This window comes from Molossus molossus, unplaced genomic scaffold, assembly GCF_014108415.1.
Source record: "Molossus molossus isolate mMolMol1 unplaced genomic scaffold, mMolMol1.p scaffold_m16_p_3, whole genome shotgun sequence".
Classification (NCBI taxonomy): domain Eukaryota; kingdom Metazoa; phylum Chordata; class Mammalia; order Chiroptera; family Molossidae; genus Molossus; species Molossus molossus.
In genome coordinates, this window is record NW_023425366.1 from 81,819,866 (window position 1) to 81,832,412 (window position 12,547).

At 38.6% G+C, this 12,547-nt stretch overlaps 1 long non-coding RNA gene across 2 annotated transcripts in view; it reads left to right on the plus strand.

Moving 5' to 3' along the window:
* Positions 1-3,442: 3,442 nt before the first annotated feature.
* Positions 3,443-12,547, plus strand: part of LOC118642839 — a 44,882-nt gene continuing 35,777 nt past the window's right edge. For both annotated transcript variants that reach the window (XR_004961807.1, XR_004961806.1), the window contains exon 1: positions 3,443-3,533. This is a non-coding gene — a long non-coding RNA (uncharacterized LOC118642839). The remainder of the gene's footprint in view (positions 3,534-12,547) is intronic.

Consider the following 12,547-nt stretch of genomic DNA (forward strand, 5'->3'; position numbering starts at 1 on the left):
TGATTACTTGTAGGTGAATCTGCAGGGACAGGCAGTTCCCCGAGAGGAGGAGGAAGCCTCAGGCGGCGAGGATCGGGTGACATGGGCAGGACGCTGCAGGTTTCCAGAGCAAGGAGAGGACCCGCAGCACTGCCTGAGCAGTACTTTCCCAGCTGCCCCTCCTTGTGTTGTTTTCCCAGGGGGTTTGCAAAACACTGATTCATTTAAAAAGGTTTTACGGTGAATTCCCTAGCAGAAGCTTCCTTCCCTGCAGAGACAAGTATAAGAGCCTGCAGAAATCTAGGTTACTGACTTAGCAACCAAATAACTGGGATGAATGAATGGGCAGGAGTAAAGAGGCTGGCACAAAGGGAATCCCTTCTGACTGCATCTTTCATGCTGGAGGACATTAGGATGTGAGCGGACACAGCCCATGGGTTTGGGTTGCCAGGTAACCAGAGTTTCCACAGAGTTCCATTTTTACTTTATTTCTGATTCAGGGAAGTAATTCTTTTTTTTTTTTTTTTTACACATAAAGGATTAAAGAACACTCTTCCTCACCTCTCCTCATTAAGGTCAAACTAATCACATTCACCCCTTGTTGGCTAGAATGTTTCAAATGACACAATTGTTTTTAAACATTTAGCTGTTAGAAAATAGTTGGGAAACATCAGGATGAAAATCAGAGGGTGGTAACATCTCCGCTTGGGGGTCTCTGGGTTGGCTGAGAGGTTTAATCCTGCAGCTTCGACTAGTCAGGCTCCTCCCCCTTGCTGTGAATTTCCCCGTCCCTTGAAAACACCCGCGACTTACTAGGGATATTCTCCTCAATCGCTTGCCTTTTATGTTCTTTAAAAGCTTAGTCTTAACTCACGATTTTCTGAAAGAGAGATCAGGTTGTTGTTGTTGTTGTTGTTTTTAAATGGGTAATTTAGCAATACAGTAAAACCAAACAGGACAGAATCCTTACTTCTTCCTCTCCTTCATCGAGAAGGAATCTGGGGATTTAAATCTTATAGTCTTACATCAAGCCATTTTCTTCCCATTTGGTGGAAAAACAGGCAAATCAAGTGGCTTTTGAAATTATATGGAACAAAGGCTAAATAAGTCTGCAGCCCCACGGGTGGCTAGCAGTGAGCTTTTTGGGTGGCGTGGATGTCTTTGGGTTGTACGCGGCTGGATACGTGTGTGCACGTGTATGTACAATGGGGTTTCATTGTGTGCATGTGGCATAATTATCTATCTATGAGGGCACCTGACAGGACGCTTACTATCATACTCTGCCCTTTAGGGTGGCAATCGATATTAAGGCAAGTTGTTCAAGGTGACATGAGTATTTTTCTTATAAGGCAGGCAACAGCGTAGGAAATGTCACAGAGAGAACTTCCTGCAGTTTGTTGAGACAAATCTTCCATCCACTGTCTTTTCACACTGCCTGCCTAGGAAGTTTTTCCTTAAAAAATCTGTCTTTTTCTAAAGTTCTGATAGGACGAAGGCCAAAGCAAGATGAGCCTTAGTGTGACCAGCTGCCTGTGGCATCTCAGGTAATGAACCCTTGGTGGATCAATGAGATCATCTATCAGAAAAACTTGGACCTTCGGAAGAGTCAGCTGAAATGAGCACAGTAGTGTTTAGTGAAATTCTTAAATTTGCTATAGCCTTCTGTAGAAGTAATCTTGGTTGAATCGGCAAAACTTGCTAGCAGATGATGAGGCACATCGAGGGCGGAGTGTTTTGCAATACCTTTAGCCCGTGGTCCTCCAGTGTTAGAGATGCTACTTGGATTAGTTAGGAATTATTCATGGGAAACAGTGCGATTTCATGGCTCCAATATGGGGAAAACTAGAGCATATAACAAAATGTTATTTCTTCCTTAACATTTCTATAGAGATAAAATCTGGGTGAGATGGGCATAAAGGGCAATGTAGGTGGGGAAAAAGATGTCACACACACACAAAAATGTCCTGAAATGGTACTTGGGTGGGGGTAGCTGCATTACATAGTGCTCTAGATAAAGGAGCTAATAAGGAATAATTGTGGTTAGTTCTGTATGTTTATATGTACTGGTATATATATTTATAGACACACATATTATATAAGCACATGTACCAACCTCATTTAAAAAAATTATTTTTTATTACAGATAATCTTCCTCCCCCTCCCACATTGACACCTTCCTCCCCACTCCCCTCCACCTTCACTGCACTGTTGTCTTTGTCCATTGGTTGTGCATATATGCATATAAGTTCTAGTTTATTTCTGCCCCCCCACCCCCGCTTCTTCCATTTGAAGTTTGTCAGTCTGTTCCCTACTTCCATGTCTCTGGATCTATTTTGTTCGTTAGCATATTTTATTCATTATATTCCACAAATAAATGAGATCATGTGAAATTTGTCTTTCTCTGATTGGCTTTTTTCACTTAGCATAATACTCTCCAGGTCCCTCTTTGTCATCTCAAAGGATAAGAGATCTTTCTTTCTTACAGCTGCATAGCACTCCATTGTGTATATGTACCACACCTTTTTTATCCACTCATCTACTTGGGCTGTTTCCAGATCTTAGCAATTGTCAATAGTGCTGCTATGAACATAGGGGTACACATATTCTTTCTGATTGGTGTTTCAGTGTTTTTAGGGTATATTTCTAGAAGTGGGATCACTGGGTCAAATGGCAGTTCCATTTTTAATTTTTTGAGGAAACACCATATTGTTTTCCATAGTGGCTGCACCAGTCTGCATTCCCACCTGCAGTGTACTAGAGTCCCCTTCTCTCCACACCCTCACCAACACTTGTTGTTTGATGATTTGTTGATGGCAGCCATTGTGGCAGGTGTGAGGTGGTACCTCATAGTTGTTTTAATTTGTATCTCTCTGATTTCTATGTCCTGTTTGGAGAAGTATCTATTTAGGTCCTCTGCCCATTTTTTATTTGGATTGTTTGTCTTCCTTTTGTTGAGTTGTATGAATACTCTATGTATTTTGGAAATTAACTCCTTATCTGATATATCATTGGCAAATATGCTCTCCCATACAGTGGGTTCCCTTTTCATTTTGATGGTGTTTTTTTTTTTTGCTGTGCAGAATCTTTTTAGTTTGATGTAGTCCCATTTATTGATTTTTGTTGTTGTTGTTGCTTCTCTTGCTGTAGGTGATATATTGGTGAAAATTCTGCTATGGGTGATGTCTGAAATTTTGCTGCCTACATTTTTTTCTAGGATTTTTATGGTTTCATGAGTTACATTTAAGTCTCTTATTCATTTTTAGTTTATTCTTGTGTATGGTGTAAGTTGGTGATCTAGTTTCATTATTTTGCATGTAGCTGTCCAATTTTCCCAACACCATTTATTGAAGAGACCGTCTTTACTCCATTGTGAACTCTTGCCTCCTTTGTCAAATATGAACACATGTACAACCTCATTTTCAGCATGAACAATCACCACTACATTCTCCTTTACTTCTCTTTCAGAGTTTGGATTCATCAACATTAGAGAACTAGTCACCTGAGTTGGTCCTGCTATAGGAATGTCTACCTGTGGAACAGTCAGGTTGGAAAGGGTATGTACATTTCAGCATATGGTGTGTCATCAACAAAGGTATAATTTGTTGAGCTGTGAGGGAGAAGGTAGGCATGGGGAGAAGAGAATCGGAAGAGCCAAAGGATAGCTCTTTTTGTGATAGGAAGTGGAAAGGGTGGCCCACAGGGAGTTGAAATGCCAGAACCAGAATTTGCATATCTGGAGAGTAAGAAGTGGCTTCCAAACAGACTGACTCCATTTGCCCACTTTGATGTCAAGGATCTCAAAGGAAGGGGTGGGAAAAAGTAGGTTTACAGTTGTGAGTACATGAAACAAGTTATGCTTGTATTATTATTTACTAATTATTGTATTATTTATTACTAACAACTGTAAATGTACTTTTGCCCACCCCTGTATTACTCTTCTTGTATTTCTCCAACATCTCACAGTCATCTTGACGGCTACACTCCACGTTTCTCTGCTGCCTACCGTCTTTTTACCTTTCTAAGAGCAAAAGAAAGGGTGAGTAACTTTCATTCCAAGGGGCGTACATTGTCAACTCGATTAAAAACTCCCCTCCCCCTTTTGGGCTCAAATCAGCATAGAAATGGTTTTATTTAGAGTTTATTCATAGGTCCTCAGAAGCTGAAAGTACAGTTTCACAGCATGTAAATGTGTGTGCAGGCTGCTGGATCCAGTTATGCTGTGGCTCCCAAGGATGCTTTCAAGGTTGTGTCTGTCGGTTCTGCCAGTAATGGGGTCTACGTGGCAGAATGCTCTTTTGTCTCATTTATGTGTAGTACATTGCTTATGCTGCTACATGCTATTGTGAAAATGGTGTTTACTGTGTAGTGGTTTATAATATCTTTCCCCCTTTTAGAGAAGTCTCTGGTTTTGATATAACGCAAGACTTCTGTTTAGGAATAAAATCATGTGGCTGGGAGGAAACAGATAGTTGCAGTATTTTTTATTTGGTTTGTCTCCATGTCTGGTTTCCTCAGCAGACTCTTGTTCAAAGTATACATGGGGAAGAGACAGAAGATGAAGATAAATGATAATGGGATGCATGCTGTTCTTGTTCCCCAGTTACTTGGATGAATGTCGGAGAGCTCTTTCCTAATAAAAAAATGATGGCCAAACCAGAGAGATTTCAGGAGCGCTTTGGATCACACTCCATCCTTTTTAAGACATTATGTCCCATAGGTGCCTAAAAATAGGGAGGAAACCATGGGGCATGTGAAGGAGTTCCCTCCTCAGTGTGCATGCATGTAATGTGCACTTTGGGAATTGCTTCTATATGTGCTCCTACACAGAGGGGAGTGGGTCATATCCCTCAGGAAGGTTCAGGAGGAGATTGTGGAAGAATTTGAAGACCTGTATTTTAAGGAGCCTGATATTTCTCAAACATTACATAATTGTTGCACCAGAAATTATCACCTTGAAAAACATTTATAAAGTAGGGGAGAAGAGTATTTTGAGCTTCACTGTTTAGAGGTCATATGAAACTGGAAACAAACATATGTGGTCCAAATGTCATGTTAACTGAAATAAAAACAATTTTCCACTTCTTATAAATCTGGCTTTAGTAAATGAAAGCATATACTTTAGGGTCTTCAGCACCTAAATGAGGCTTCTCATCTTATTAAAAGTAGAAAGAAACATAATGCATTTCTTTCTAGTTACCCAATGCACAGGCGTTTTTTTTTTGTTTTTTTTTGCAAGAACAATTGGTCAATGGTTAACTTATTAATTAGGTTTTCCCATGGGTCTTTAATATTTTTTCCTCTACTTCACTTCCCTCAAGAGCAATTAAATTTGGTGATGAGAAAGAGTATATATTAAGAGAGTGTTTATTATTTGCTTTTAAGCTTAGAGATGGAATAAGTCATATTGTATTTAATAAAAAAATATCTTTTTCAGTCTCATGACTGTGCTAACTAGAGAGATTTCAAAGTCTTGAGTACATGCAGTCATTAGAAGGCATTACTAGGTTAATTAGAAGCTGTGCCTTTTAATGATTCAAAATTATTCAGGGGAGAAAATTTAGAGAAGAGAGTTCAGGGAGAGAATGTCTCAAAAAGCTGCTCTCCCATGAAGGTCACACTATGGTTATAGCAACATGTGCTTGTGTTCTTGTTAGAAATGCTCATACACTTGCTTTGTATTACCTGTGTGTGTAAGTGAACAGTGATGTATTAAAATAATTTCTGTTCATTGACTAAGTCAAAGCCAAAATACTAGACCAGCTTGACCTGATATTATTGGTTAATGAGTCTCCTTGAAATGCCGTCCTCCCCAGTACACTTTCTACCTCTTAGGCTGATGTCTCCTGGTCCCCTTTGCTGGATCCTCTTCTTCTGCCATTGCTGTGTGACTGGACCTGTGTGCTCTCTGAATGGTTTAACACCACTGTGTCTTGATGGCTAGAAACCACTTTCCCAGTCCAGACCTTTCTCCTGAGCTCCTGATCCACACATATAATTGATGCCTCACTCACCTCTCAGACTCAATATATCTACATTTAACTCATACCGCCCCAACACACCTGCTCCCATTTGGTGGAAATAGGGATATCAACTTTGACTCTTCTCTCTTGTTCACAGGAAAAACCCATTCAATGATTAAATCCTGTAGATTTTGTCTCCATAACTCTCTCAAATTTGTTGCCCCCTCCTTAGTTCTGACAAAGCTATAGTTGATCCCTTGGTCTACTTGTGACCTAGGATGCTTGGACTACTTCTGTCCCTGGCCAACCCAGAAGGATATCAGGTGCACGAATGTTCCTCTTTCCCAATCTTGGGTTTCTTCCATGCAGTGAAACCAGCTAGTAATAAACTAAGCCTGGCATTGTGGATGTGTTTTGTTATCTACATGGATTGGGTTGGAATCCCTTGGAGAATCAACAGAGCTACAGTGCCCCAGAGCTCTAACACACTGGCAGCTCCTATCTGGGACCTCCCTCCGGGCAGTCTTACAAAGTTACCTGCTCATAGTATAAGGTTCTACTTCCAACTTCTTGTGTGTTCATACTTAATAAAGGGTGTGACTTGGTGCTCTAGGCGTCCTTATTTGGCACATACAGAACTGTTCCTTTGTTATAAACTCTAATGACCCAAAGGCCAGATGACTTCCTTCCAAATGGTTTGCTTCTATGACCAAAACTTTGTAAGTAGATGCTCCCTTTTCATTATATTTCTCTAATTTGATTGTAATGGACACATGTTTCTATTGTTAGTCTTCCTCCCTATTCCCTCTCCTTCTCCTCCAGCTCCATTTCCTTCTCCTCCTCTTTCTTCTTCTATTTAAACCATTCACTCCATACACTCTTGGTTTTGTTTTGTCTTTGTTTTTGACAGAGTGCCCCCACCCCTGTTTTGAAGGCTTAGGTAGGATTTTTATTAATAAATTCAAAATTGGACTGTTCAGCATGTTTTTGAACTATTTTTAGCTGTTTCAGTGTAAGAGAGAGAGAGAGCAGTGTTGGGTAAATAGATTTGAGTTACTGTGATATATGATAAAAGAAAAATGGAAAGGGCATTAGGGTGTTCACAACCATTTAGTGAATATATTGCATAGAGATCACATCAACAGTGGCAATACAATTTATAATCATTATGAGTATGAGACATAATAGGATCCATTAAATAGATTCTACTAAGAGATGTAGAGGGTCTGTAATGTGTCACTTTGGCTAGGCTGAGGCAACAGAGACTCTTTTTGAAGGGATCTTATATTCACTCATTTCTGAAGTATTTTTAGTTTTCCTTTTATATTTTATTTATTTATTTACTTATTTACTTATTTATTTATTTATTTGTTAATCCTCAGCTGAGGATATTTCTCTATTGATTTTCAGATAGAGTGGAAGGGAGGGAGGTGGAGAGAGAGAGACAGAGAGAGAGAGAGAGAGAGAGAGAAACATCCATGTGAGAGAGACACACTGGTTGGTTGCCTCCTGCACTACCCCAACTGGGGCTGGGGATTGAACCTGCAACCCAGGTACTTGCCCTTGACTGGGAATCAAACCCACGACCCTTCAACCCATGGGCTGATGGTCTAACCGTTGAGCAACTGGCCAGTGAGCTTTTATATTTTATTTTGAAGCTCATCATTCTCTTACACATTTTTCTCTGTTTAATCTGCAAACTCCATATTTTCCTGTTTAATTTGTCTCAACTTTTACCTTCTATTAGAGCTACCTCATAACTTCAGATCCTCTTCTTTCTATAATGTGAATAATTGGTCTTCCAGTCTCCAGTTTTGCACCCTCTTCCCCATTTATTAGCCAAGTAAATTTTCTGAATTGCAGATCTGACTAGGAGGCTCTCTGTATAGTATACAAGCTCCTTTATTCCTGGGAACCTCCTGTCTATCTCTCTCTCTTGCACTGACCCTCCTTAAAACTTATATTTCAGCCATAAGAAATTGTTTGTGGATCCTTTGGCTGAATAGCTGGTTTGATTCTTCTGAGTTCCTGAGGTTCACTTTTTCTCTCTCTCTGTAATGCTTTTTGCCACCATCCACCCCATCCCATTGCCTTAACTACAACCATTCAGTTTTCAAAAGTTGTCCCAACTGTGAGCTCAAGAATTTTTCATCTTAAAGACCTTCTTGCTCTCGCTTCTCCCACAGTAGAATTGACCACTCTTCCAGTTAAGTCTCCACTATGCCCTGTGCATGCTTCTTAATAGTATCGGGTAACACTTTTAACAGCAATAGAAGCTAACTGTACATAGTCCTACTATGTTCCAGGCTCTGCTCTGAGCACTTTACACAAACGGCTTGCTTGGTTACCTATCTCTCCTATGGGCTGGAAAAGTCTTGACAATATTTTAAAGTTATTACCTTTTAATTATACAAATAATAGATGTAATCAGAGGAGAAATATATATTCCCATCATAAATTCTCACTACCTGTATTTGTAATCCACATACTCTGTTTTTCTTCTGCTCTTGTTTCTAAGATTGATTCTTCTGCTTGTGTCCTGGAAGCCTACCCTCTCTCATCGTTTAAGGGACTACTGTTCTGCAGTTATGTGCTTGCTTTCTTTCATCTTCTCCTGCAGTGGTAAAGAGCTTATATCACCAGTTTTCAAATCATGGCTCTGCAACTCAGTGATTTTTCTGTGCCTCAGTAACTTTAGCTTTAAAATGATGATACTTTTGATAATTAAATAAACAATATAAAAAAGTATGTGGGACAGTGCCTAGCATAATGTAAATGCTGAATAAATGTTAATCAGAACATTATTAAAAATCATTTGTAAAATGCCTTATTATTATGAATGAACAATTATCCCCTCCAGCTACTGACCCATTTTCATCTCTGCTTCACAGCAACATACTCGAAGGAGTAGCCTATATTTGCTGTCTCATTCTCTTTTTCCTTCTCTCCCAAACTCATCAGTGTGGCTTTTATTTAAACCACTCCAGTGAAGTAACTCTTATCACACTTATAAAGGTCACCAGTGATTTATACCACGTCCGAGTCAACTGCCGGTTCTCTCTTTGCCCCAGTTGACCTCTCAACAGACATCGACACAGGTGATGACTCCCCCTTGAAACGCATTCTTCTTTAGGCTTCAGTGACAAAGTAAACCCGCTTTCCCCTCACCTTTTGGGGCCTTCTTCTTGTCCTGTTACTGGCTTATCTCCTCTCCTCTATTAGTAGTAAGAGTCCTCCAGGACTCAGTCTCTCTTGTTCCTGCTTTTTCTTGACCTATATTCTCATCACACGTGATCCTACTTAGTCCCATGGCTTCAGATACCATCTGTACATTGGTAAATCCTCAAATTTATTTTCCAGCCCAAATCTCTTTACTGGGTTCCTCACTTAGATATGGAACTGATTATTGGACATTACTACAGATATAGGGATTTGAGAGGTAAATTGCCCAAAATAGAACTATTAATTCTTCTTCTCCAAAGTTTCTACCTATCCCCCAACCCAAATGAATGGCACACCATTCATTTTAGGCTACAGTCTAGGAGTCATCCTGGATTACTTTCTTGTTTTTATTTTTTATTAAAGTCCCCATGATCTTTCTTTGTATTGTTTCTCCCTGGCTCTATTTTTCACCCCTTCTTTAGTCTTCCATGCTCTAAAACTTCCATTACACTTAGAATAACATCTACTCTCCTTGATATGACCTAGAAGGTCTCACATGATTTTGTTCTTTCCTAGCTCTGGGACCTCATCTTTTGCTTCTTTCCTTGCTCTTTTCACTGTGGTCACATTGTATTTATTTGACCTTGAGTATGCCAAGATCATTTCAGTGTCAGTGACTTTGCACTAGTTTTTCCTTCTCTAGTGATGTTCTTTCCCTAAATATTTACATGAGTGCTACCTTCTCATCATACATAGTAGTAGGTATCAACAAAATTGCCTATATTTATTTAGTTATTAGTTAAAAATGATCTCCTTTATTGATCTGTATTTCATTTTGATCACTGTTAATAAGTAGAGATATAACTATTTTATCTCCCAAAATTTAGCCAATGGTTTAAACACCATTTGTATAATAGACAATTATTTTCTTCATCCACTTGAAGGGCCAATGGTGGATACCTAGACTCCTTGAACTAGCATTCTTGTGAAAGAATCAGTGAATATACTTAACTCAGATCTGAATTTCACAGGTTATCCAGCAAGTCCTACATTTGGTTGAAAATTCCTCTGCCTCCAAGAAATTTTAATTTTATGTTGGTATCTACTATCCAAAATAATTAGTGAACAACTATGACTATCTTGTGAACATTACAAAAAATTTCCAAGTAAAATGCCTATTAACTACCTCCTCATCTGTAAATAATTTTCTAGCCCCTTCAGCTCTGAATTTTGTGATTCTAGGCGTGGGCTTTTTAAAAGTTTTCCCTCATTTTTAAATGAACTCTATTTATATACACTAATATTGAAGATATTCTATAATTTTCATACTACATTCTTTGCTTTAGGGATTATTAGAGTGTAGAAATTCAACCATTCCTAGGTATTTCTGTTTCCTAGGAAAGCATTTTTCAACATCAAAGACTTAGTTAGCTCTTTGAGGTTCTAAATATTCCTTCCCATCAACACTGTCCCCCACCCTTTTTTTATTTCAGCTGCTACATTTTTAAAAAATATATGACTAGACAAAATGTTGATAATAGTAGGTACCCTGGGAGTATTCTGGAGTTGTGCAAGCTTTATTCTTTTTCTCTTATTAATGCTGAAAATTTGTGATCCTTTGAAGCAAAATGAAATGCAGAAATATCAATGTTTGTTCAAGGTCTTCCTTAAAAAAATATATTTTTAAATAGATGTGCTGAATTTGTACCTTATTTGGACAATTGCCATATTGAAAGACTCATAATGCTCTGCTACGTGACTTCTCTCTTGCCCTCTAAGAAAAAGGGCTAAACATTTTAAATGGAAATAGCTAGCCTATTATGTAGGAAGTGTGGTTGTAAAGCAGAATGTCATTTTGATAACTGAAAGCAAGAAAACCGAACAAAGCCTGGCTTTCCTATTTTCAGTGCCAAATAAATAATGTATTTTTTCAAAGCCTATATCTTTGAATGCAAACCTACTTTTTGGTAAAAAAGCAAAGCATTTCAACTCTATTATTGGCCTTTGGATTGTTTCTGTTTTCCACCAATTCTGAAATTGCAGTCAATTAGGTAATTTTTCTTGTGACAGATTGAAACCAGAAGGGAGTTTTATAAATTCAAACAGAGAAATTTGAGCTAAAAATGTCTTTAAAGTATTTCTTTGCACATTTTCTCTTTGTAATTATAAAATACATTACTTTTCTGATAGAATTAATTATGAGATGTTTAAGGCTTAGCCTTATGTAAAGTTAATAAAAGACATGCTTTATTATGAATCAATATCTATTTTAAGCTTATTTATTTTAATAATTTTCATTTTCTTACATATTTGGTAGACTTATTAGAATGGGACTTCTTAATCCTGGATTTTCACACCTTCTCCTTTACTCTCAATTCCTGTTTTTTTAGACTGTATTCTTATTGATGATTTATGATAGCTAAACGTTTTTTTAGTATGTCAGCATCATCTGGATTTCGCATTCTGTGTAGTGAAAGTGATATGTTTCTTTTTGTGGTTGGGCATAATATTTGGAGTTTCTGTTAGGCATAACTTCCATTTCAATGTCTTAATTCTGGAATAGATATTTCAAATCCTGTGAGCAACCACCTGAGAAAGCAGTAGTCATGTTTGAAACATTTAGTGGATGAGGGATTTAGCAGATACTTTTGGTGCCCTGCCCAGATCCCCTTTACCCATGAATTTAAATATCTAGTTCAAATTCTGCTTCTAGAGAACCTGACCTGTGATGGTTGGCACCAGAATAGGGGTCATGGAAAACAGACTCCAAGGGATTCTGAAGTTGGATTACTTCCCAGGTGGCTGGCAATGAGACCCATTCACTAGTGATAGGTTAGGTACTTTGGTATGTAGCAGCAGGGCAACTGTTAAACCTTTTACTTGTGGTGAACTTGGGTGGGATACAGGTGGAAGGAGATACACTGGCTCATATAATATCTGTGGCATTTGAGAAGGTCAGGGAGCAATAGTATTATAAGGATGGAATTGGGTGCCTATTGTTGAATGCCCTTTATGCTTATTGTGACCAATCACCAACTCAGATGAAAGTGTGAGAATAGATGGCTTCCTTGGCAACATTTAGAGGCATGTCCGAGTTAAGTACTAGGCATGTGATTTTACTGTAAGAGTGATAGAACTTAGGAAAAAGCTGAATTCTCAACCTATGGCAAAATCATGTACCCGATAGACTGGGAGTAGGACTCTGAGATTTGGGATGGAGCTAGCTGGGTACATGTACTCAAGTACCTGAAATTTCCAGATTCTATTAACTCTGGGAACTGTAGTAGGTTCCCTTATTGGGATACAGAGTCCTCCTGCTTGCTTTAATACTATGGATATGCCACATATGATAGACGTGCCTACAGGATCTTTCCCCATCTTTCTTCCTACACACCAGACCAGTAACTAAGGTCAAGTCTCAGCATGACCCCAAAGGAAAAGGCTAG